Source organism: Xenia sp. Carnegie-2017, unplaced genomic scaffold (genome assembly GCF_021976095.1).
Source record: "Xenia sp. Carnegie-2017 unplaced genomic scaffold, XeniaSp_v1 HiC_scaffold_25, whole genome shotgun sequence".
NCBI classification, from domain to species: domain Eukaryota; kingdom Metazoa; phylum Cnidaria; class Anthozoa; order Malacalcyonacea; family Xeniidae; genus Xenia; species Xenia sp. Carnegie-2017.
The window spans coordinates 8,745,726-8,773,045 of NW_025813488.1; the positions used below are offsets into that span (position 1 = coordinate 8,745,726).

Here is a 27,320-nt window from a genome sequence, read left to right on the forward strand (position 1 = left end):
TTATTTCTTATCATGAGATTGATGATATAGAGGTAATATAATCCAATAACTTTCTAATTTCTAAAAAGCTTTTAAGCTTCTAGCATAAAAGTACACTATAGGTATGTAATTCATTTGGTTTTATTGCCTTGCTATGACATATCTAGTTGCACTTCATCATTCTTGTATGAACAAAACACCAGATGTGGATACTCAGAGAACAAAATGCACTACCAACTGCTTATGAAATTTATTATTAAGGTTAATCATTCAAATTATAGTGCACTTTTATTGCAAATATAGGAAAAACAAAACAAAGTGAAAAAGAAAGGTAGAAGTATTAAAACTACAATTGAATTATAAACACCATTGGAAGCATAACTGTTTTGATGATTATTTGCATTTTGCCCAATTCATATATCAATACAACAAAATCAAAATGTGCTAAAACTTTACAAGTATTTGATGCAGTTGCACTTCAGAACATCACAAAAAGGTTACTTAAAGTAATTTCTACACAATATTGTTTGTTTTCATTTACCAAACCTATGCAGAAACTGAATTACAGAAAATCCGTAAATATCCAGAGATTTAATATTTACTTTTTTAAAGAAACAAGTAAAAATTCTACAATTGTGGCGAAAAAAGCCATTGCCCGTTGCATGAAAAGAAGCAAAATAGCAATGATAACAAATAAGCTAACTTCTCTCTCGTGAACCGTAAATGAACTATGATATACTTTTTCGTATAGACTAAAGAGTTTAATCGATCAAACAAGTTTGACGCTGGTAAAAGAACGACCCACATCTGCATTCATTCATGTGTAGCCGACATATATTATAGCTCTTTCGTCGATAGTTATAAATGCATCCTCGTAAGAGCAGATAACTGACAACCACAGTTGACTCGCTGTTATGAATTTAAGGTTTTTAGCTTGATTTTCATCAAAAAATTGCTTGCCGAATCCCAAATACACACATACATTTTCCGCACTCTTGCCTCAGGAGGGAGTGGGAAATTGTGAAATTTTCGGAAAAGCGGTCAATTTCGGTAAATCTCAGCGGCAACGGACGTAATCCGCCCCTTTTTTGGCGTAATCAGATATCTAAGGCCGCGCTTGAGATAGCCGCTTCAGTTATTACAGAACCATAGATATAGTAGACATATCTATGTACAGAACTCAATGATAGCTTCGGCTTTCGGCTTAATGAAATACTTCATGTAATTTACTTATAGAAATATCAATATGGCGGAGACAAGCAATTTGTGCGATAAATATAACCAGGGGCGGATCCAGGCTGGTGCAACTGATGCGAGTGCATCAGTCATAAAATTGAATAGTTAATCTTTCACAACATATTATAACTTACAATCAATACGAGCAAAATACAAGAAATATATCAGATTGGAACGTTTATAGTTTCTAAATGCTTTAAATACCTTAACACTGACAGTATATTGACAACAAATGTACATTGATGATTGAGAAATATTGTTAAAAACCTTCGTCGATTGTTTACATGTGAGTATCATTTTGATTACAGCCGCATTATTAAAAAATGCGTCGCTAAATATGGCGTTTTTATGTGTCGAAATTTTTAGCGAAAATTTGTTTCATCATCCAGCTACACCATTGAGTTCTATAATAACTGGAGCGGCTATCTCAAGCGCGGCCTTAGATATCTGATGACGCCAAAAAAATGGCGGATTTCGTCCGTTGCCGCTGAGATTTACCGAAATTGACCGCTTTTCCGAAATTACAATTTCCCACTCCCTCCTGAGGAAAGAGTGAGGAAATGTATATGCGTATTTGGGATTCGGCAAGCAATTTTTGATGAAAATCAAGGTAAAACCTTAAATTCATAACAGCGAGTCAACTGTGGTTGTTGCCATCTGCTCCTACGAGGATGCATTTATAACTATGGACGAAAGACTCTATATGTCGGCTACACATGTATGAATGCAGATGTCCGTCGTTTTCTTACCAGCGTCAAATTTGTTTGATCGATTAAACTCTTTAGTCTATACAAAAAAGTATATCATAGTTCATCTCCACGGTTCACGAGAGAGAAGTTAGCTTATTTGTTATCATTGCTATTTTGCTGCTTTTCATGCAATGGGCAATGGCTTTTTTCGCCACAGTTGTAGGATTTTTATTTGTTTCTTTAAAAAAGTACATATTAAATCTCTGGACATTTACGGATTTTCTGTAATTGAGTTTCCTATTAAATTTCAAAAAGACTCAAGTCAGCATAGGTTTGGTAAATGAAAACAAACAATATAGTATAGAAATTACTTTAAGTAACCTTTTTGTGATGTTTTGAAGTGCAACTGCATCAAATACTTGTAAAGTTGTAGCACATTTTGATTTTGTTGTATTGATATATGAATTGGGCAAAATGCAAATAATCATCAAAACACTTATGCTTCCAATGGTGTTCATAATTCATTTGTAGTTTTAATACTTCTACCCTTCTTTTTCACTTTGTTTTGTTTTTCCTATATTTGCATTATAAGTACAAAATTTGAATGATTAACCCAGTTTTCACCTCAATAATAAATTTCATAAGAGTTGGTAGTGCATTTTGTTCTGAGTATCCACATCTGATGTTTTGTTCATACAAGAATGATGAAGTGCAAATAGATATGTCATAGCAAGGCAATATAACCAAAATGAATTAAATACATATAGTGTAATTTTGTGCTAGAAGCTTAAAAGCTTTTTAGAAATTATAAAGTTATTGGATTATATTAACTACATATCATCAATCCCATGAAAAGAAATAAGCAAAAATTGTAGAAAATCTTTGAAAAGTGAAAAACTTTTCTTTAAAATGCAGCATTAATGCATATGATAAATCTCCATTCTGTAACTCTAATAGGTAAATAAGCTCAAACTGTTTCTTTAAAGCAAAACTGTAATAATGAAGAAATATACAGTACAGTAACTTTAAAAGTTTCATCACTGAATCTTTAATGCTTCAGTATAGTGCAATAGATATTAGTAACATTTAAACAACACTCAACTAAAAATATTTTGATAAATATGACATGATTTAAACATTGCTATATAAAACCAATGGCTTATAAGGCTAAGTTTGAAGCTTCACATCTGCATCGAATCATCATCAATCTCTGCACAAATGTTTTTACATAGACACAAACTTTATGGCCTTCCATTTTATATGTTTGTGAATTGACAATTCATTAAGCATCAAAACACACACAACCTCTTTGCCATCTTTCTTGATCATGAACTTTAACTTCAAAGCATTCAAGTATCTTTAGTGAATCCATTGTCTCCATCCATAGAATTTGACCATGATCACCAATAACTCTGATAGGGCAGACAATAAATCACAATATCTTTACAGCATTATCATTTTTAAGACTCTGCCTGGTCACAACATCTTCCAGTCATCTTTACTCCTTGGTCTTCCCTGTATGTTGTCAGCAAATAGAATATATAACAACCTCTTGCTCCAAATCATGGGTACTGTTAGCTGATCATTTCTTTTGATACTTTACAGAGCAAAATGTGTGCAGGGTCTTTTGTTTTAGGGAACCATTTCTGGCAAATAGATGGGTAAATTTACGACTTCATGCAATAACAAATGACAGAAAAGTATGCAGAATTTTACAAACAAAACAGGAAACATCAGTATATTTTATGTCTGTCAGTCTTAAAAATACCGATCTTAATATGTATTTCATGGCTTTCAAGTGCATATATAATGGCTTTTCAATCGTTGATTTGACTAACAAAATAAGCAACTATCTCACCGGGGAGAAGCGATAAGTTCCTTTTCGTGAAATCCACGACATCCAACAATTGAACGATTGAAGTGCTGCATTATAAAGAAAGGCCAAAAGATATCGTCACAGAATATGGAACTAACGATATCCATCTTCTGTGATATCGTGTTTGTTTTGAAAAATTCTTTATAATTTACTATAGACAATTGGTGGGAGGTCGAGAAGACATTTTTCTGGTAAAGCGATCATTCTGAAGCGGAAATACGTCCGTTGGCCGCCATTTTACACCCGCTCCTTAGTAGATAGCCGCTCCAGTTATTATAGAACTCAATGAGCTACACTGAGCTGAATTTGTATTACTACGTCACGGTCATTGAGCTCTATAAGACCTGGAGGGGCAAAGGGGCCTGGGCCTCGTGGTCAAAAACATGGCGGTAATGGCCATTGAGTTCTATACATTGAGTTCTATAATAACTGGAGCGGCTATCTCAAGCGCGGCCTTAGATATCTGATGTTGTAAAAAACATGGCGGATTTCGTCCGCTGCCGCTGAGATTTACTGAAATTGACCGCTTTTTCTGAAAATTTCACACTTCCCACCTCCTGAGGAAAGAGGAGAAAATGTATGTGTATTTGGATCTGGCAAGCAATTTGATGAAAATCAAGGTAAACTCAAATTCATAACAGCGAGTCAACTGTGGTTGTCACAAGCATCTGCCGCTACGAGGATGACATTTATAACTATCGACGAAAGACCTATATCGGCTACACATGTATGAATGCAGATGTGCGTCGTTTTCTTTACCAGCGTCAAACTTGTTTGATCGATTAAACTCTTTAGTCTATACAAAAAGTATATTGGCACCATCTCCACGGTTCACTGAGAGAGAAGTCAGCTTATTTGTTATCATCAAGTATTCTTTGCTTCTTTTCTTTCATGCAATGTGGGTAAATGGCTTTTTTCGCCACAATTGTGGATTTTACTTGTTTTAAAAAGCGCCATAATAAATCTCTGATATTTACGGATTTTCTGTAATTGGAGTTTCATATGAAATTTCAAAAGACTCAAGTCTGCATAGGTTTGGTAAATAAAAAACAATATTGTGTAGAAATTACTTTAAAACCTTTTGATGTTCTGAAGTGCAACTGCATCAGCCACTTGTGAAGTTATTGTAGCACATTTTGATTTTGTTGTATTGATATATCAAAAAATTACAAATAACTCATCAAAAACACTTATGCTTCCAATGTTGCACCATTTGTAGTTTTAATACTCTCTACCTTCTTTCACTTGTTTTGTTTCTTTTCCCATATTTGCAATATATGCACTATAATTTGAATGATTAACACAGTTTTCACCTCAATAATAAATTTCATAAGCAGTTGGTAGTGCATTTTGTTCTCTGAGTATCTACATCTGGTGTTTTGTTCATACAAGAACATGAAGTGCAAGTAGATATGTCATAGCAAGGCAATAAAACCAAAATGAATTACATTCCTATAGTGTACCATGCTAGAAGCTTAAAAGCTTTTAGAAATTAGAAAGTCATTGGATTATATTACCTCTATATCATCAATCTCATGAAGAAATAAGAAGCAAAAAATTTGTGAAAAGCTTTGAAAAGTGAAAAACCTTTTCTTTAAAAAAGCAGCAATAATGTATGATAAATCTCCATTCTGTACTCTAATAGGTAAATAAGCTCAAATTTTCTTAAAGAACTATAAGAAATATATAAGAAATATACAGTACAGTAACTTTAAAGGTTTTTATCACTGAATCTTTAATGCTCATTATAGTGCATTAGATATTAGTAACATTCAAAACAACACTCAACTAAAAATATTTTGATAAAGATATGACATGATTTAAAACATTAGTTACATAAACCCAATGGATTTATACAGTTTGGAAGCTTCACATCTGCATCGAGTCATCAATCTCAGTACAAATGTTTACATAGACACAAACTTTGGCCTTCCCATTTTACACATGTTTGTGAATTGACATTTCATTAAGCATCAAACACACACAACCTTCTTTGCCATCTTTCTTTGGATCATGAACTTTAACTTCAAAGCATCTAAGGCATCCTTAGTGAATCCTATTCCCATCCATAGAATTTGACCACAATCAAATTAAATAACTCTGATAGGGCAGACAATAAACTTCAATTATCCCAGCATTATCATTTCAAGAGACTCTGCCTGGTCAATAACATCTTCCAGTCATCTTTACTCCTTGATCTTCCCTGTATGAACATAACAAGCTCTGCTCCAAATCATGGGTACCCGTTGGGGCTGATCATTTCTTTTGATACCAGATCACATTTTTGGATACAGAGCAAAATGTGTGCAGTGTCTTTTTTGTTTTAGGGAAACTATTTTGCAAAATAGATAAAATTTACGATTTCATGCATTAACAAATGACAGAAAAGTGCTACATAGAATTTTATAAGAATTTTACAAGTATACAGAGTTTTGCGGAAAACATCAGTATATTTGCGTCTAAGCTGGGGTCTTAAAAGTACGATTCCTTTAGCCATGTATTTTATGGTTTTCAAGTGCATGTATAATTGCTTTTCAATCGTTGACGGACTAACAAAACAAACAACTACCTCACCTGTGAGAAGCGATATGTTCCTTTTTGTGGAAACTACGACATCCAACAATTGAAAGATTGAAGTGTTGGCATTATAAAAGAAATGCCAAAAAAGAATCGTCACAGATTATATGGAACTAACGATATCCATATTCTGTGATATCGTTTGTTTTTGAAAATTCTTTTATAATTTACTATAGACAGGGAGGTCGAGAATATTATTTTTTTGCAAAGCGATCATTTCAGCGGAAATACGTCCGTTGGCCGCCATTTTTTTGGCATCCTCGCCCCAGTAAAGTTAGCCGCTCCAGTTATTATAGAACTCAATGGTTCTATAATAACTGGAGGGGAAACGTCAACAAAATTAGTATAAATTATTAGCGCGCGGCCGCGTGGTCAAAAACATGAGGGATTTTGGTGGTCAAAGTCAAGGAGAGACGCGGGCTCATGAAATAAAATTTTTGTCGCCCACCCCTGATTTGGTTCACCAATGATAGCGAGTATAGAAAATATCAAAACTATTTATTTCCTAACATAAACATCTTTCAAAACCTACTTCAATAAACCGCCAACTTCTGGCCTATGACGCCGGAAACAAAGACAAGAAAAGTGAAACATTTGACTCAGTATATTTATTGTTTTACTATTTTAACACGATACTTGGTGAGTGTTTCATTACTGTTTTAATTTAAAGTTATTTTGGTTCAGTATTGTTCATTAATGTTGCCAGACGAGCTAAACACTGAGTTTTAATTATTCAACATGATCAAGGTCGTTAACTTCGATTTGAATTGGAGTTTACCTCCCAAAATGGGGCATAATTTAGCCTCATGTTTTGAAAGATGAAGTGAAAGCCATAACAGAGTTGTGTTGAATAAAAAGACATGCAAAATTAATGAGAACTATGGTATGTTGTATATTAAAATAACTATTGGGCCCGAAGAAATTGTTTCATTCTGATTGACTGTTATGCAGACATAATGACAGTTGGATGGCGCAACACTTTAAAGTACATTTAGTGTTTCTCTGTAAATGAAGTATTTATTATTAGGCAAACAGGAGTTATTGTTTCCGCAACCAAGATTTAGTAGTGTACGCCGAATGCTGGCCTATTCGAAATTTCGTTCACCAGGTTATGATTACACGACAATATGCATGAAAAACAAACATATTATTACTAAATTGTTGTTTCGGTACACCAGGTGATCCAATACCACATCAGATGCACTGGTTACAATTATGCTGAATAGACAGTTGTATAGGTATAAAGCATTGTGCTTGAATTACAGCAGAAATCACAAAACCAGTACATTATATTGGTATTAAAACAGTAGTTATAAAGGCCGCGTTAGCATTTTCGAAAAAAATTGCTATCTGTTCACATTGCTATTGGTCACCTCCAAAACCGTGGGTACGCACACACATATAGAATTCTGACAAATTTCTTCCACACTGTCAAATTGTTTTGCCTTTCATGCCATGTTTGTCGAGAAATACGCATTCTAGTTTCAAGTCGTACCAACGGAAAGTATCATCAAATTTCAAACAGTAATAGATCCAAGATTTCGCCGTGTTGCTATTAAAATAGCTCGTCAGTAACAGCAACATGGCGTTTTCGAATTTTCGCTCTTCTGTTCAACATGGGTTTCTTTTCATTAGATTTATCAGGTAATGTTATCTCTGGCGATACTTATCCATGGTAACCAGTCAATTTCATACCGACTGAAGCGCTTTTCGTTTCCTTAGAGCATAATACATTTCCATCCATTTGAAGGAAGAAGAGCAACAAACCGTTTACAACAGTCAAACGACATTAAAGTTATTGAAATACGTATGTTTGATGAGACTGACAGGTTCAGTAGACGCCGTTTGATTTCCTGTGCTAGCAAATGTCATAGTCAATCTTTAACAGATCCAATGCGCCATCGTTTGATGTGTTCACGCTTTTCACGGTCGCTGAAGTTATTACGATCGTACTGTTTTTCACTTGCTTCGTTCATACAAACAGTTTTAGAACAGCGAGTGACAGCACTTGTAAGTGGAATTTCTGGACCAAAACCGCCACACTACATTGAGCTCTATAAACCTGGAGGGGCAAGGGGCCTGGACCCGTCGTCAAAAACATGGCGGTAATGGCGGATTTTGGTGGTCAAACTTCCACTTTAAAAATTTTTCAATATTCACTCCCTCCTGATTTCTAATACTCTTTGTATGAACGAAAACAAGTGAGAAAAAAAAAAAACAATTACGATACCGACAGCATATCATGTGAAAATAATGCTTCAGCATTGCGTGAAAAACACAGTACAGACACACATCAAAATAAAGAAAATCGACGGTAGAGAAACGCATATTTTGGATGTAACATTTAAGTTATTTTATGACATTTTAACCTTTTAAAAGTGAAAATCAAACGGCATTCTTTAGTAGACCTGTCAATCTCATCAAACGTATACATTATTTCATGCTTCTGTGTGTTTACTGTTTCTAAACAGTTTGGTGCAACTATTTTTCTTGCTCAAATGGATAAATCTGTGTTAAAATGCTCCTAAGGAAGCGAGAAAATGTTTGCTTCAGTCCTACGACATAAGTCAACTGAAAATTTACCATGGATAAGTATCATAAGTGTATTGTCATTACCTGATAAATCTAATGAAAACTCATAAAGAAAGTATGTTGAACTAGAAGAGCTACAAAAAAGAAAAAAATTCAAAACACCATGACACTGTTGCTTGGTAATTTGTATTTTGTAAACAGCTTGGCAGAATCTTGGATCTATTACTGAACAGAACTACATTAATTTTCCATTGAAATTACAAACTTGGAAACTAAAGTGCATTGGTTTCTCTGACAAAAACACTGTCTATTGCTGCATGAAGGCAAAATAGTTATTTGACAGTGTAGGTGAAGAAATGTATCAAGTTCTATAGATATTATTGTGCATTACTTACAGTTTTTTGTAATTGTGTAATATATGTCATGAACAAGATATAATTTTTCAAAAATGCTAACCCCCTTGAGCACTACTACTCTTCTGTTTTGCTTAAACAACTTACAGCTACCAATACTAATTATTTATATGTACAAACTAACATTTGGGAATTAAATGATAAACAACTTGTTAAATCTTTGTATTTTATATCAAGCCTTTGAATTAGTTCCTTTTATCTCTTGGCAAAAAAATATTAATGAAAGACTTACAAATCAAGTTTCTCGAAAATAGTATTTTGTACAAAGAAACTAAATAATTGGAAAGGTCACATGCTGAAGACAGACTTTCCTTCTTTGACTAGGTTGCTTGACCATGAGCAAATTTAAATTTGTTTACAATTTGTTTAAAGAATTCTTTGTATTGATTTCTACTAATTCTTCATAAGACACAAAGAATTTCTTTGCCATCTATTTTTGCTTCTTCTACATTCAACTTCATTGTAACCAATGCATCCGATGTGAATTTGTGGATGACCTGGAATCATACCAAGTATGGATTTAATGAGATGAGACAATAATATGTTTAATTATTCATGCATATTAATGATATAATCATAAGCTACTGTTGAACAAAAATTTCAAGGTAGAAACAAATCTTAGCACATTGTTCAACACACTACTTTTATCTTGGTTTTGAAGTAGTAACCTGTTTACTATAATAATAAATACTTCATTTACAGAAACGCTAAGTAGTACTTTAAAATTGTTTGCATAAATCCAACTTTTCAATCTCATTATAATTGTCTACACAAAACAGTCAGTCAAATTGAGCAGGAAAACAGTTTAATAGTTATTTTTATTATACAACATATACCATAGTTCTCATTAATTTTGCATGGCACTGCATTCAATTTCAACACAACTCTGTTGTAAACTTTCCCTTCATCTTTTCAAAAAAAAACATGAACAAATTATGTCCCATTTTTGAGAGGTAAACTCAATTCAAATCAGGAGAGTTTAGCTTGATGCCTTGATCATGATACAAGATGGATGCAAAACTCGAGAAAAATTGACAGCTTCGCCACGTCTGGCGAGCGATTAAGTGAAGAACAAACAAGACTGGACCAAAATAACTTTAAATTAAAACTTAGTAGTAGAAACACTCTTCAAGTATCGTGTTAAAAACAAAATAGTAAAACTAATACTGTGCTACTTACCGGAGTTTTGTAATGAAATTTTGGTGGTGGTCAAATCAGGGTGGGCGACAAAAATTTTATTTCATGAGCCCGCGTCTCTCCGCTGACTTTGACCACCAAAATCCGCCATGTTTTTGACCACGCGGCCGCGCGCTGATAATTTGTAGTAATTTTGATGACGTTTCCCCTCCAGGTCTTATAGAACTCAATGGATTTACTATTTGTACAGCAGTTCATGTCGTGACGTCACTTGTGCCGATTGCGTAATAACACGAAAACTACTTTTGAGCGATGAAATTAAGTCAATTTCAAGTTTATTTTTGCGCGATCATTTGCATAATGGCGGGTAATTTAAATAATGCAAACAATGGAGATATTCGACAGGTTATAAGCCGATATTTAAAAGAGGTCGTAGAGAATGGTGAATATTTCACAGGCTGGATTGATGGAGAGACTAACTTGAACGAGTTTTTACAAAAATACGAAGTTGCTGGATCGACATCTTTCAAGCTTCGTTTGTCTGCGCTACGAGGTTCGGCAAAGCGATATGGAAATGAAGGTACATAAATTAAACTGATACGTATTGCACTTGTAGTATTTTACACGTGAAAAATTGTATTGTTTCGACGAAAGTTCCACTTCTCACTCACTATAAATTTTGTTCATAACTCACGTTACTCATCAGTTGTTGTAAATATATAATTATAAATAAAATTATCAACATTTTTTGTAATAATTGTTGTTATTAAAGGTAGTTTGAGATGGAGCAGCAATGTTGGTGATCTATCCATACCATTTTTTGGCACTGCGTTTTGTATCAATGGAATACGGTTACTAGAGTGTATTTATGGACCCTGCAGGCCGACAAATAGAGATTCTGAGGAGGTACGTAGTCTTGAAACCTGAAATATTAAACTCTATAAACTCGAACCACACCTATAACGTAATTATAATAGATAATATACTTTTGAACAAATCATTTTTAACATTAACTGCAGTACTCTTCAACCTATACTATAGGGAATCAAAGGCCATCCAACTGGCCAAAAAAGACGATTTCGAATGCAGCCAACTAAAAAGCTTGGGTGTAAGGCCCAGATCACTGTTAGGGAGTTAACCGTGTATCCAGACTACATCGTTCCAACATCCTGTAACAACAAACACCAGGTGAGACTGTGGGAGTTAAACAAAGAAAAATCAAATTTACTCAACAAATTTTTAACAATGTATATTGTTGTAATTTACCATTCTCTGGCTTTATTTAACTTTAAAACACTACTTAAAATACTACAAAACAATAATATGGCGGATTATATATATATGAGTACCGCTGGTCTGAAGTACCGCAGATAGTGGCACAGGGAGACCAATACCAATAAAACAATAATACAACATTCTCCCTCCCTCAAACAGAACTGATAATAACACTTATGAGTTCAAAGTTTAGAGTCTATTCGTCTTCAAAACCATAACGGGTTGGTGGTTTTACGACACGCACTGAGCGCCTCAGAGGGGCATGTTGCTGTCCCAATTCAGTTGAAATACTCTCCTTCTCAACTGCTTGATGCTCAGCCGGAACATGTGCCTGGTCCTTTCCCTCTGCAATAGGCGGCACGGTAGCAGGGATGGTGTGATTTTGTGCTGGGGGCCATGATGCCAGATCTCTCAGTGATACCGTTGATTCTCTGCCATCCAAATATTTAATATGGGCATAAGTAGGGTTAGCTTCCTTCAACTCTACCTGGTCAACAAGTGGGTCATTCTCACATATCGGCGGAGCAGAACCGGTCCGGGGGACTGTAACCAGGTGGGAAGTGAAGTACCATGTGTCGAACGGCGTTGGAAGCCAAAAAATCTCTCATGTGGAGTTGAGTTGGTGGCAGTGGAGAGGAGAGACCTTGCTGAATGAAGCGCGTCAGGGAGTACCATTTCCCATTTACTGTCCGGCAGGCTTGCTGACTTGAGAGATAAGCGAATAGCTTTCCACACTATACCGTTATAGCGTTCTACTTGGCCATTGCCCATCGGGTGGTAGGGTGTAGTTCGGCTCGTGGCGATGCCTCTCTGAGAGAGGTATTCTTTAAGTTCCTGGGACATGAATGAGGCACCTCGGTCTGAATGGATGAAGCCTGGCGTCCCACACAGAGTGAATAATTGATCCAAGCATCTGATAACGGTTGATGAACTCATGTTTGGGCAGGCGAAAGTAAAAGGGAAGTGTGAATACTCATCCACGACTGTTAGCATATAGGGATTATTAGTAGTCGTAGGTAGTGGACCTTTAAAGTCCACGCTGAGTCGCTCCATAGGTCGAGTAGCCTTGACGAGGACTCTTTGCTGTGGTTTGTAAAATTGGGGCTTGAGCTCAGCACAGACCCTACAACTAGAACACACCCTCTTAACTTCTTCTGTAGAGTAAGGGAGGTTTTTCGACCTTATGAAATGTAACAATCGAGTGACACCTGGGTGGCATAGAGCAGCGTGTATCTCAGTAAGGCAGGCTAGCTGCAGGTATGGAAGCTGTGAAAGCCCGGGTGAATGAGTCGGGAGCAGCGTTATCCTTACCGGGCCGGTATTTTATGGTGTAGCTAAAAGAGGCTAGTTCTAGCCTCCAGTCCTGGATTTTATTGTTCTTTACTTTGGTGCGTCTTCGGTTGTCAAACATGAAGGCGACTGACTGCTGATCGGTTTTGAGTGTAAAATGTCTGCCTGCAAGAAAATGTTGCCACTTCCTGACAGCTTCAATTATGGCCATTGCTTCCTTCTCTACGCTGGCAATTGACTGCTGCTGGTGCACGGTGCATTGTGAAGTCCAATTGTTTTTAAGCAATATACAACACTTTTTTTAGGAGATTTTGTTGTTCAAGATGAAACGGAAGAGCAAGTAAGTGAAGCACTTGACGTCTTGCGGGAGTGGAATCCTGAATGGAAGCCAGCAAATTTTATGACCGACTTCTCAGTTGTTGAAATTCATTCCATTGAGTCAGGTAAGTTGCAACATTGCTAAACTATACTATAAATTGTCAAGGGTCTGAAAAACTATTTTAGAATTAAATGGCTTGCTGAGGGCTTACTAATTGCGAGAACGTAGAGTAAGTTGCAGTAAGAGCATAGTCATTGAGAATGCCATGCCTCATTATATGTACAGTAGTTAGTTGATTTTTTATTTTTTCTCCGAATTTCAGTTTTTCAGGACGTGGGAACATCAGTGTTTCTATGTGATTTCCACAGGGAACAAGCATGGAAAAGATGGACAAAGAAAAGTGAGCATGGTCTGACATCCGAGGATAGAGAGAAGTTGCTACACCTCTTAAGAAGCATGGCTTACGCGCCGTGGATTTCAAATACAGAATCTCCATTTACAAATGTTGCAGAAGCAAAAAAGAAGCTTGTAGATTCAGATGTGTACAAAAATAATGCCCAAGCTCAGAGATGGCTCGAAGGAACGTGGTTTCCTGAGGAAAAACGATGGGCAAGAGCATATAGGGAACCTAAAATAGACATTAAGATCAATACAAATAATGGTATTGAAGCACAAAATAAAGTTTTCAAGTATAACTACCTCTCAAAGGGAACTGACATAGCACTAAGCGGTGTTGCTAAAGTAATTGTGGAATGCTTTTGCCCAGAACAGTACAAACTCTACGTGCTGAAGAATCTGAAGCTTAATAAGAACATCAAGGCTTACAACAAAGAAATTCCAGAATTTCTGCATGGTCGGCCTCATGGATTTATCAAGCATTGCATGCAAAGAATACATTCGTCAGCAGTGTACACAACGAAGGACGTGCAAGATCTTGGAGAGTTAAGATTTCAAGTAACATCAGAGAGTTCAAAGCAGACTTACTCGGTTGATTTAGCCTCTCCCACTTGCAGCTGCCCTGACTGGAGAAAATTCAAATGCCCCTGTAAGCATATGTTTGCAGTGTTTGAAAACACAAGTGTTGACTGGTATAACCTGCCACTAAACTACAGAGAATCATCTTTGTACACGATTGATAAGGATGTTAATGAATTGGAATGTGATGATGATCAACCAGAAGACATGGAAATTGACGACAATAACACCAGCACCCACACAGACAAAATCGAGTCAAGTAGCCAAGACAGCAAAAATGTACAACCAGTTGCTGTGGGACAACTTCCACAAAAAAGGACAATCGTACGAGATACTGCAAAACATGCAGCAAATATAACAAGGGCTACATTACAGCAACTTAAAGAACTGACTTACCTAAGCCAAGATGCAGACGTTTTGAGTGATGTGACGAAAGAGCTGCAGACCCTTATTTCTAAGATCAGTGCCACTGTGCCAAAGAGCAGTGAAGGGATACATATTCGTGCTTCTCCAAAAAAGTCAAGAAAGGAAAACAGTAAACGAAAAATGGAAAAGTTAAAGAATATCGGTTGCATGGCAAAGATGAAAAAAAACAGGAAAAAAACGGTTGGATTGGTGGCATCGAAATCGCGTTGGTACAAGGGCAAATATGCTAAAGAAAATGTACAAGGTCAATGTTCCAGTAGTAACGATAGAGGATGGAGAACAAGAAGAGCAACAGAATTTCTACTCATGTCTACATGCCACATCTGATAACTGGAGAAACATGTACAGAAATCTCCTGATTCCAGCTGAACTTCAATGTTTAAATCCAGGCTGTCTTGTTAGCGACCTCATTATTGAAGCTTTTCTTCAGTAAGAAAGTTACAAGAAGTGTAGTACAGTATTTGTTTTAATTGCTTATGGGCATCAATAACTCATTACTAAGTTGCAATTCACTCCACTTTGTTATTTTAATTTTATAATTACAGAAAATTTTACTTGCCTTGTACAGTACTTGTAAAAAGAGAGAGGATTAATGGGTTAATTGATGATTTTTTCCCAATGAAAACAATCCAGTAGATTAATAATTAATATAATTATTATTCTTGCTATATAGATACCTCAAATTTGAATATGCTGATGAAAATGTGAAACAATCCACCATTGCATTGTCAAGCTATTTCTGTACCAAGCTCAGGTCATCTACCCATAAAACCATCACAACAGCAAATGGAGCTGAAAAAAAGGTTCCCAGAAATGACAGGTGTGTCAATTTGTATCTGTTGTATTTGTATCTGTAACTTAAATATATAATAATGCAACTGCAATCAAAATATCAACAATTATACAATTATAAAATATTTTTCAGGTCACTCTGGTCATTACTAATCTGGCATTCACCATAATTCATTTTGTCTCCTTTTTACATACTGTACATGTATGCTTTGTCTTATTCCTATCAGGGAACTTTGGGAGTGTGCAAAATCATTCACTAGGAAAGTCGCCATCTGGAATAAGAACATAGTTCTAATACCTGTCAACAAAGGGTAATGTTGTAAACAATTATTGTTCATCAATATCGAATGAAATTGTATTTTGTGTATATTACATGCATGCAAAATATGTGATGGGTTTTTAACTTTTTTTTAAGGCTGCACTGGATTCTTATAGTGCTATTTAACAAAACAAATGAAACTGTTAAGGAACAACCTGTAGCATCAAGGTATTGAGTGTTTTAACATATCCACACAATACCAAAACCTTCCTTATTTTTTAATATCATGCACCTCATACCCATACTACCATATACTTAGTTTTTCACAATACGAACCCTAAATTAGTGACAAACAACACTAGTAACGTCATAACATGAACTGCTGTACAAACAGAATTTTTAAATCTGAAATACAAAATGATTGTCACTTTTTACTTTAGCACAACAATAGTAGTGTTTGATTCTATGAACTGTCCAACAAGACCAGGATTGGTGACAGTACATCACCGTCATACTACAGATATTATAATGAGGTAAATTGAATTATATATATATATATATATATATATATATATATATATATATATAAATATATAAATTTAAATAATATATAATATATATTTATATATATTCACATATATATTACAAGAGAGAGTTAATGGAGCCAGGGTGCTCAAACATCCATCAGGAAAGTGAGCTTTGCATAATAGCTAAATAAATATACATATATTTATTTAATGTTAATTTGTAAACTGAATTATATATAATAAATATATATATATATAATATATATATAATATATATGTAAATTTTATATATATTTATTATATAGAGAGCAGATGTATGGGATCCAGTGACCATTCATGTATCTACATGTACCAATTTTCACTGACAAGACGTAGAACGCTGAAACATGCATGTTTGTATACATATATAAAGACAAACCTGGGTTACTTCATAAGACTTCATATTGACTACAAATTTGTTAAAGTCGTATGAAGTAACCCAAGTTTGTCACTACATTTTGCTCTACTCTGGTATCGAGCACAAAACAAATGAAACTGTTAAGGAACAACCTGTAGCATCAAGGTATTGAGTGTTTTAACATATCCACACAATATTTTTATATATATTTTTAATATTATCAACACATTTCTTGACTTTAGATACCTAAACGTTGAATGGGCAGCCCGAAAAAAACTTGAACATGATTTTAGGAGCAATCGGGTTGTTTACCCATTGGTAAGTCAATTTGTAAGGTACCCAAAGAAATATATATATGTATATATATATTGATGAGAAGAAGAAAATACACAAAAACTACAATTTCATCCCGACAAGCCTGTTTCGTGATTTCTCACTCTTCAGGGGATAATATTGAATCATATTTGTATATATGTTTATCTTACGCTCTTCTAATATATAGAATATTGAGCGCTCTTTTATCCAGGAATATTATCCATAATAATATATATATATATATATATATCTATATATATATATATATATATATATATATTTCATATATACAAATATATGAAATATATATATATATAGTTGTAAACCCTCATCCATAAACATCTTTTTCGATCTCACATGTTTTAGGTACCACAGCAACCAAACTCAGTTGACTGTGGAGTTTATGTCATGAAATTTGCAGAGATGTTAATTAAGGTAACTCCATGCACACCATGCACAGTTAATAATCTAAGACTTATCTTAGTTATTTGAACAATGACATACACAACTACCTGTAGCTTTATTAATCATGTTTGTTGTTTTATATATGGCAAAACTCTACTAATTATCTTAACACATTTTACTTTCTACTCACCATTTTCTAGGAACCATTGACTGAGAGATGTTGATGAAAATTCCTGATTTTCGCCAATCATTCGATCATGCCGAGATATCAGCCATGCGAGAACGAGTCAAATCACTTTTGTCAACATTATAATTCTTGTATTTCGAACGATTTCTGAGCAAATCCTCTGTCGATAATTACTAATTTATCGCTAAATATACATGTTTATTTAAAAAAAGATATAAAAGTTATCTAAACAGTGTATTTTAAAATTAAGATACATTGTAAACACAGTGTATTTAAAAATTAAGATACATTGTTTAGAGATTTGTTCACCCACTCATACTCATACACGCATATTCCACGAACAGCTGAAGTGTCATCGATCCATCTCTCCATATGATCTCTCAAATGTAGTTTTCGTGTTATTACGCAATCGGCACAAGTGACGTCACGACATGAACTGCTGTACAAATAGTAAATCCCAATTATTAGCGCGCGGCCGCGTGGTCAAAAAACATGGCGGATTTTGGTTGTCAAAGTCAGCGGAAAGACGCGGGCTCATAAAATGAAATTTTTTTCGCCCACCCGGATTTGACAACCACAATAGCGATTATATAAAATATCAATGCCAAACACAAAAACTTTTAGAAATTTTATCTTTAAAACATGTTGCAAACTTGTTTGGTAGACGGATGCTGAAGTAATGCCAGAAAAGGAAACATTTCATGATACAGGTAAGCAACGTAAGATTGTTTACCATTTAAAGTGTTCAGTGTTTTGTTTTAAGTCAATACTTGAAGTGTGATGGTATATATTTTGTGAATGTTTTTACTTCTAACTTATAATTTAAGTTATGTATATCCAGTCTTATTTGTTCTTTACTTAATCGCTTGCTGGACGAGGCAAAGCAACCAGTTCTTATCGAGATATGCATATCTTAAAACTCCTTGTTTCAACTGAGTTGAAATGGAGGATTTTTTCATGATATTTTTCTGAAAATATGAAGCAAATATTAAGGACAGAGCTGTATTGAAATCAAATGCAGTGCAAGATTAATTAATGAGCTCTTTGGTACATGTCGTACAATAAAAAATACCTGTATTAAACAGCTAGCCTGGACAATTTGACAGATTATGGACAATCATGATGATGGTGTGTAATGGTTTGCTTTATGCTAAAAGTTTTATGAATGCCATCTGGTGTTTCTGTAAATGAATTGTTTGTTACACAGTGTAGTAAACAGGTTAGTACATCAAAATCAAGATAAAAACTACTTTGTTCAATAATGTGCCAAATTTTGCTCCTACCTTGAAATATTTGCTCAAGCAAAGCTTATCATGACATGCATGAAACATTAAATACAGTACTGCATCATCTGACAAAGTCCATATGTTTTTCAATTCCAGGTGATTAAAAATTCACATAAGATGCATTGGTTTGCAATGAAATTGAATGTGGAAGAAGCAAAAATTGATGACAAAGAACTTTTTATGTCTTTTGAAGAATTACGATATCATTTAAAAGAATAAGAGTAGCAATCTAGTAAAAGAAGCCACATCGGCCTTCAACATGAGACTTTTCCAATTATGTATAGTTATTTTGTACAAAATACTATTTTAGATAAACTTGATTTTTAAGTCATTTACTGATATTTTTACCAAAAGACAAAAACAAAAATTCCATGGCATAATGTAAAATTCAAAAATTTGTCAAGTTGTTTGAACCTAGAAAAAATTAGTATAGGTAACTGTAATTTGTAAGGACACAAGAGAAAAGTAGTGCAAGAAGGTTAGCATTTTTGAGAGTTAATAAGTTCTTGACATACATTACACAAGGCCATAATATTATAAATAATGTCTGTATAATAACAATTATACAACATGCTAAATATCTTCACCTACATTATAATTATTTAAACAGGTTTGCCTTCATGCAGCAATAAGAAAAGTGCTGTCAGAGAAACCAATGCACTTTAATTTAAAAAATCGTATTTTCAATGGGAAATTAATGTAGTTCTGTTCAATAGTTGATCCATGGTTGTCAATGACAATCCAGTTACTAATATCTTGGCTCAAAACAGAACCAGCAACATGATTATAGAATTTCTGAATTTCGTTCTTTTGCTCTCCTAGTTCGAGATATTTTCTTCATAAGCTCTCAGTAGATTTATCAGAATATCATAATACCTTATAAGACACCCAGAATCAATCCTACCAAAAAAAACTCAAAAAAAAAATACATACCTACCTATAATATATTTCCAGTCGACTTAAGTCGTAGGGGTAAGCTAACTTTTTCTAACTCCTTTTTGGACATTTTAACTAATATTTACCCATCTATTCAACAAAGACAGTTGCACGAAGCTGTTAAAAAATAGTCAAAAACACAAGTATTGCGCATGGGATTATGCATTAAAGCTTAACGACACATTGACAGTGTAAAGAATGCCGTTTGATATTTATTTCTAACATAGCTAAAGCATTACTTGACAAAACATACGTTATTTTACAGTAGATTTACCTCATTTAAATGTGTGTGTCTATTTCACAAAAACCTGAAGCATTATTTTCAATATTTTATGCTTACGGTATCGTGGTTGTTTTCGCTGGTTGTCATTGATATAAGCAGTAATACAGTTCCAGATTCGGGAGGGAGCGAATGTTAAAAATTTTTCTCAAAGTGGAAGTTTTGACAACCAAAATCCGCCATTACCGCCATGTTTTTGACCACGGGGTTCAGGCATAGATATAGTAGGTCTAGATTACTGACGAGCCGCCATATTGCGTGACATCCATGATAAATCCAAGATGGCGTGGGAACCGGGCAAAAAACATAGAGTCACTATAGGGCAATTGATGTTTTTCGCAATTTACTTCTTCTCATTGTTTTCAAACTCTTCCGATGAAGTTTTATTGGAAACAAATCTTTATTTCAAGTGTTTTGAAACCATATTGGACAGTTATAATTGAAATACGGGTGAAAATATCGCTTTCGAAATATTGTGTAAATTGGTCGTTATGTTGTCTCAAGTCGTTTGTCCACTAAGAGAAACAGATTTTTTCAGCTTTAACTCCCATACTGATTTGTTGCGCATCGGAATATGTCATATTGACAATTTACAGAAAGATTGGGGAATCAATCTGAATATTTCTGACAAAAAAGCGACTTATTCGAGACAGCACTCCCATTGTACTCGTACTGATATGTGAGATTCAAACACGGTTTAGAAAGGCCATCCGACTTTGAATGAATGAAAAGAGGAGCAAGGAGATACATAACACTGCAGCACTATTATCTACTGACAAGATCTTAGTGAAGCTATTAAAGTTAGTAAACTTAACTGAAGGAAACTTACCTCATCTCAAGTAATTGTATCCAGGAGCATTGGCTATACTGATGAGATCTTACAGCTAAGTGGTTCAACGAAAGAGAAGGAACTTATGTTCAGAAGCTTGTTATATTAACAGTGGTTATTTCAAAATCTGACATAATTACATTCAAACACATAACCCAAGATACTGTTACAATACTATTTTTTGAGAGAGAGTTATAAAGCTCTGTATAAAGTATTTTTTTACCAGAGCTAAGGTGTTCATTAAATTTATATATTATCTTATGAAATATTTGATATGGATGTCATCGGTGGCATATCCAGAATGAATGTTTTACACTTGCTATGTAAATTTCACTGCATCATTGCTCATTTCATTAGAAATCTATTGTTTTTACAGTGAGTGAACACAGCAAGATTGAGATAGCATGAGCAAATAAAAATGCTGGCTATGACTGAGATTATTATAAGATATAGCTGTGAATAAAACATATGTGACTTTTATGCTTATCATACTTAGTTATAGTATATGTTTTTATTATGCTATAGCTACAACACCATCTATGATACCAGTTGTTTCCAATGGCAATACAATTTTATAACTGCAAATGTCTAAATTGCATCACATTATTAACATGCAACTAATGACTTCTGACAAAAATTGTATCATACTGCTCAGTTGGTTCATTTTATGACACTTACGTACAAGGATAAGTAAACTACTGATATTTCTTTGTTCAATACATGACAGTCCCAGCAACTGCCAACTGCTCTGTTGTAAGTGAAAGCAAGCTAGCTGAAGAGACACAAAATGTTGATAGGAGAGTTGCAGCATTATTAAACAGTTCCACTCTTTGGCATGATGATGTACAGACCTATATCAGTGGATACATAGCCTAGAAAATTACAAGTTGCATCAAGTGTGCTGAATGTGCAACTGCCTTAACCATAGAGAATGATGACCAACCTCTCATACCTGACCACTCATACTGTCATGAAGGTTCATTAAAGTCAAGCTTAACATCTTTCAAGACCTATGGCAAGCTTACAAGTCCATCCTCCTCATTGGAAAAAGTAGTAAAAGCAGCAGATGAAGCCCTTCGATGAAGATTAATTTTCGCATCTTTTTGTATGTATTCAATATCATGTATTTCAATGTGGACGAACAATTATGGGAACTAAAGCAGACGAAATCCGTTTAGTTTGGTAGACAAACGCCTCGAGACAACCAAACGACCAATTTACACAACACTTCGCAAGCGATATTTTCGCCTGTATTCCAATAATAATTGTCTAATATGGCTTCAAAACATTTTTAATAACGCTTTGTTTCCAATAAAACTTGATTGGAGGAGTTTGAAAACACTGAAACGAAGTAAACTGCAAAAAACAACAATTGCCTCATACTAGTCCAAAGTTTTTTGCCCGGTTCCCGCGCCATCTTGGATTTATCATGAATGTCACGCTGCCGTCTTAATAAGTCTTATATGACGTCACACTCGTCAGCGATCTAGACCTACTATATCTATGGGTTCAGGCCCCTTTGCCCTCCAGGTCTTATAGAGCTCAATGCCTGGACCCCGTGGTCAAAAACATGGCGGTAACAATGAACTCTACAACAACTGGAAGGCTAACCATTGAGCTCTATAAAACCTGGAGGGGCAAAGGGGCCTGGACCCCGTGGTCAAAAACATGGCGGTAATGGCGGATTTTGGTGGTCAAAACTTCCACTTTGAAAATGTTTTTCAATATTCACTCCCTCCTGATTTCCAATACTGTTTATATGAACGATAACAAGTGAAAAAAAAAACAATTACGATACCGACAGCATCATGTGAAAATAATGCTTCAGCATTGCGTGAAAACACAGTACACACACATGAAAATAAAGAAAATCGACGGTAGAGAAACGCATATTTTGGCTGTAACATTTAAGTTATTTTATGACATTTTAACCTTTTAAAAGTGAAAATCAAACGGCATTAGTAGACCTGTCAATCTCGTCAAACTTATACATTATTTCATGCTTCTGTGTGTTTGACTGTTTGTAAACAGTTTGGTGCAACTATTTTTCTTGCTCAAATGGATAAATCTGTGTTAAAATGCTCCTAAGGAAGCGAGAAAATGTTTGCTTCAGTCCTACGACATAAGTCAACTGAAAATTTACCATGGATAAGTATCATAAGTGTATTGTTATTACCTGATAAATCTACTGAAAACTCATAAAGAAAGTATGTTGAACTAGAAGAGCTACAAAAAAGAAAAAAATTCAAAACACCATGATACTGTTGCTTGATAATTTGTATTTTGTAAACAGCTTGGCAGAATCTTGGATCTATTACTGAACAGAACATTAATTTTCCATTGAAATTACAAACTTGGAAACTAAAGTGCATTGGTTTCTCTGACCAAAACACTGTCTATTGCTGCAGGAAGGCAAAATAGTGATTTGACAGTGTAGGCGAAGAAATTTATCAAGTTCTATAGATATTATTGTGCATTACTTACAGTTTTTTGGAATTGTGTAATATATGTCATGAACAAGATATAATTTTTCAAAAATCCTAACCCCTTCGAGCACTACTACACTTCTGTTTTGCTTAAACAACTTAGAGCTACCAATACTAATTTTTATATGTACAAACTAACATTTGGGAATTAAATGATAAACAACTTGTTAAATCTTTGTATTTTACATCAAGCCTTTGAATTAGTTCCTTTTATCTCTTGGTAAAAAAAATATTAACGAAAGACTTACAAATCAAGTTTCTCGAAAGTAGTATTCTGTACAAAGAAACTAAACATAATTGGAAAGGTCACATGTTGAAGACAGACTTTGCTTCTTTGACTAGGTTGCTTGACCATGAGCAAATTTAAATTTGTTTACAATTTGTTTAAAGAATTCTTTATTGATTTCTACTAGTTCTTCATAAGACACAAAGAATTTCTTTGCCATCTCTTTTTGCTTCTTTTACATTCAACTTTATTGTAACCAATGTATCCAATGTGAATTTGTGGATCACCTGGAATCATACCAAGTATGGATTTGGTGAGATGAGACAATAATATGTTTAATTTTTCATGCATATTAATGATATAATCATAAGCTACTGTTGAACAAAAATTTCAAGGTAGAAACAAATCTTAGCACATTGTTCAACACACTACTTTTATCTTGGTTTTGAAGTAGTAACCTGTTTACTATAACAATAAATATTTCATTTACAGAAACGCTAAGTAGTACTTTAAAATTGTTTGCATAAATCCAACTTTCCAATCCATTATAATTGTCTACACTATACAGTCAGTCAAACAGTTTAATAGTTATTTTTATTATACAACATATACCATAGTTCTCATTAATTTTGCATGGCACTGCATTCAATTTCAACACAACTCTGTTGTAAACTTTCCCTTCATCTTTTCAAAAAAAACATGAACAAATTATGCCCCATTTTTGGGAGGTAAACTCAATCCAAATCAGGAGAGTTTAGCCTGATGCCTTGATCATGATACAAGATGGATGAAAAACTCGATAAAAATTGACAGCTTCGCCACGTCTGGCGAGCGATTAAGTGAAGAACAAACAAGACTGGACCAAAATAACTTTAAATTAAAACTTAGTAGTAGAAACACTCTTCAAGTATCGTGTTAAAAACAAAATAGTAAAACTAATACTGTGCTACTTACCGGAGTCATGAAATGTTTCCTTTTCTGTCGATATTTCAGCATCCGCAAACCACAGAAGTTGGCAATTTAATAAATAAATTTTAAAAAAGTGTTTATATTAGGAAAATAAATAGTTTTGATATTTTCTATACTCGCAATTGTGGTGGTGAAATCAGGGTGGGCGACAAAAATTTTATTTCATGAGCCCGCGTCTCTCCGCTGACTTTGACCACCAAAATCCGCAATGTTTTTGACCACGCGGCCGCGCGCTAATAATTTATACTAATTTTGTTGACGTTTCTCCTCCAGTTATTATAGAACTCACTGAGGCTAACTCATTATAAACAAACCTAGACTTGTTTGAAGCCACTTAGAAGCTGATTTGCCGCTTCGCGTGCATCTCGCGTGGACTGTTTGTTTGCGTGACGGATTGTATTGCAAAAACTGCTAACTTGGAAATAGAATGCTAGCCTAAATGCTTTATTTTTTTCAAAACCGTTACCAAAATTTGGTTATTAATGTGTTAAGATGCATTGTGGACGTTCCAAGACATGTTTTGTATACGTAACGCTGTATTGTATAAAACATAAAAGGGAGAACTTGCTTCGAAATATGAATTTCTCATTTGTCGTCGAAAGACCAAAAATTTAAGATAAAACTGATAACAGGTAGTCTGTATCTTTTAATGCTGTGCAAAATACACACAATCCACTTAACATAACATGTTTCATAACAATTTTATTGCTTTTAAAGTTAGACTTGCTTTGTAAGAATTTCACATGCTCTTTTTGTAATGTGTGATAGTGATGATTTGAAATTTTGAGCTGTGGGGTGATTGTTGGTTTTTGTCATTTACTTCTCCCACTTCTTAAGAACTGGTGGAAGATTTGACATGCATCCATATTTGTGTATTGAGCATTTTATTAGCAAGTTCATGCTTATAAATAAATAGCCAAGTGTACAACATGACAAGTATTGCTAATATAACCTGCTCTACATAAATGCTAAAAAGCAACCCTCATCCTCAGTGGTTTGAAACAGAGTTTTAAAATGATTATAAAGCAAGCAAAGCTATATCCTGTATCAAAATTTTATAGTCTATCATATTGATTGTAAAATTAGTTTTTTTTGTAATACAGATGATGATAAATGTATATGTAATATATTAAATTTTAGGATGTGTGTTTAAAATGTTTGGTCATATTTGTGAAAATATATGATTCTATAATATTAGACTAATAATCGTTTTCATACTTGTATTACAGTACAATTTTTACTTAAGTGTTTCAAAAGTTATGAATATGGAGTGTCAATTGTGTTTTTGTCTTTTTTTTAAGTGAGTATTGACCCTTTTGACTCTTTAATGGTGCAATTAATAATAACACAATAATATGGCATAACAGTTTTTTTTAAAACTAACTCAAAATATTTTTTTGCTAACTTTTTGAAACATTTTGCAAAGTGTTTTTCTTTTTGTTTATGCTCTGAACTTTCAAAAAGGACTGGGGCGAGCTAATTTTGCTCGGAAACACAAAAATTATCGAAAAACAGCGTTTTTGCCCTGACAGCTTCATTTTCACAGATTGAAACAATATTATAAGGCTAGACAAGTGCATTTTACATCCTTTTAATGAAAAAAAACGAGGGGTGTCAGTTTTGTATTCAAGTTATAAGGCATGTTTTCACGTGCCAAAACAAAGTTCGCTTTTCATCCTTCTAAAAAGAAGCTTAAACATGTACAAATGTCGTTCAAACTTGTTTTATATTAAAGTCCAAACATTGTTTAAGATTTTTAGACATTAAGCTGGCTTGAAGACCACTGTTTTTTGCAAAAAACCTGGCAATTTCGAAGTGATGTATTTCGCCTCGGTACCTTCAATGGCGGCGCTCATGCAGGCTTCAAAGATGGCGTCCAAGTTAGCCTTCCAGTTGTTATCATTGAGTTCTATAATAACTGGAGGGGCTAACTTTACTGGGGCGAGGATGCCAAAAAATGGCGGCCAACGGACGTATTTCCGCTGAAATGATCGCTTTGCAAAAAAATAATATTCTCGACCTCCCCCGGATTGATGTTATTAATTTTCCCACCTTCAGTTGAAAATTTCAAATGCAATTGCAAGCTGTATGATAAATAGACAATATTTTTCAAGGCCAAAACAATATTTTTTTCAAAAATGCCTAATCGATGTTCAATTGTAGAATGTCGTAATATTGACAACGCGAAGCACATCGCTTTTCACAGGTGAGTTATTCGCTTATTTTGTTTGTTCCTGAAAGATTGAATCGGCATTTATACAATTGAAAGCCCCAAAATCTGTTAGGCCTTATGAAAAAACATTGTCTTAAATACTGCATACACTGATGTTTTCCTGTGTGTTTTTTAAAAAATTCAACAAATTTGTTTATTTATTTGTTGAATCAACGCATGAAACAATAAATTTACTAATCTATTTCAAATAGTTTTCCTGACGAAGAAAAAAACCCTGCACTTTTTTTGGAATGGGTAAATAGTATAAAGAAATGGTCGCCTCTCACAGTTCTAACTAAGTGGAGCAGAGTTTGCTCAGATCATTTTTCCGATAGCATGAAGAGAATATCAGGTAACAAAGTGTGTCTAGAAGATAGTGCCGTGCCCACATTATTTCAACAGGTGCAGGATGTTGAATGTACGAAGAGCACTGAAAAGGTGAGTGGTCATTTCTCTACTCATGATCACTCGTATTGTCTTAAGTCTCCCA

General features: G+C 34.4%; 2 long non-coding RNA genes across 2 annotated transcripts; one reads left to right on the forward strand and one right to left on the reverse strand.

The window, feature by feature from the left end:
* Nucleotides 1–15,930: 15,930 nt before the first annotated feature.
* Nucleotides 15,931–17,450, forward strand: LOC124452894. The gene is made up of 4 exons (XR_006950906.1): nucleotides 15,931–16,003; nucleotides 16,216–16,308; nucleotides 16,942–17,017; nucleotides 17,381–17,450. It is a non-coding gene; the product is annotated as an uncharacterized LOC124452894 (long non-coding RNA).
* A 3,983-nt stretch (nucleotides 17,451–21,433) lies between these two features.
* On the reverse strand, nucleotides 21,434–21,995 carry LOC124452851. Its single transcript, XR_006950897.1, has 2 exons — nucleotides 21,890–21,995; nucleotides 21,434–21,809 (listed from the first exon to the last, which is right to left on the reverse strand). It is a non-coding gene; the product is annotated as an uncharacterized LOC124452851 (long non-coding RNA).
* Between the last annotated feature and the right edge of the window lie 5,325 nt (nucleotides 21,996–27,320).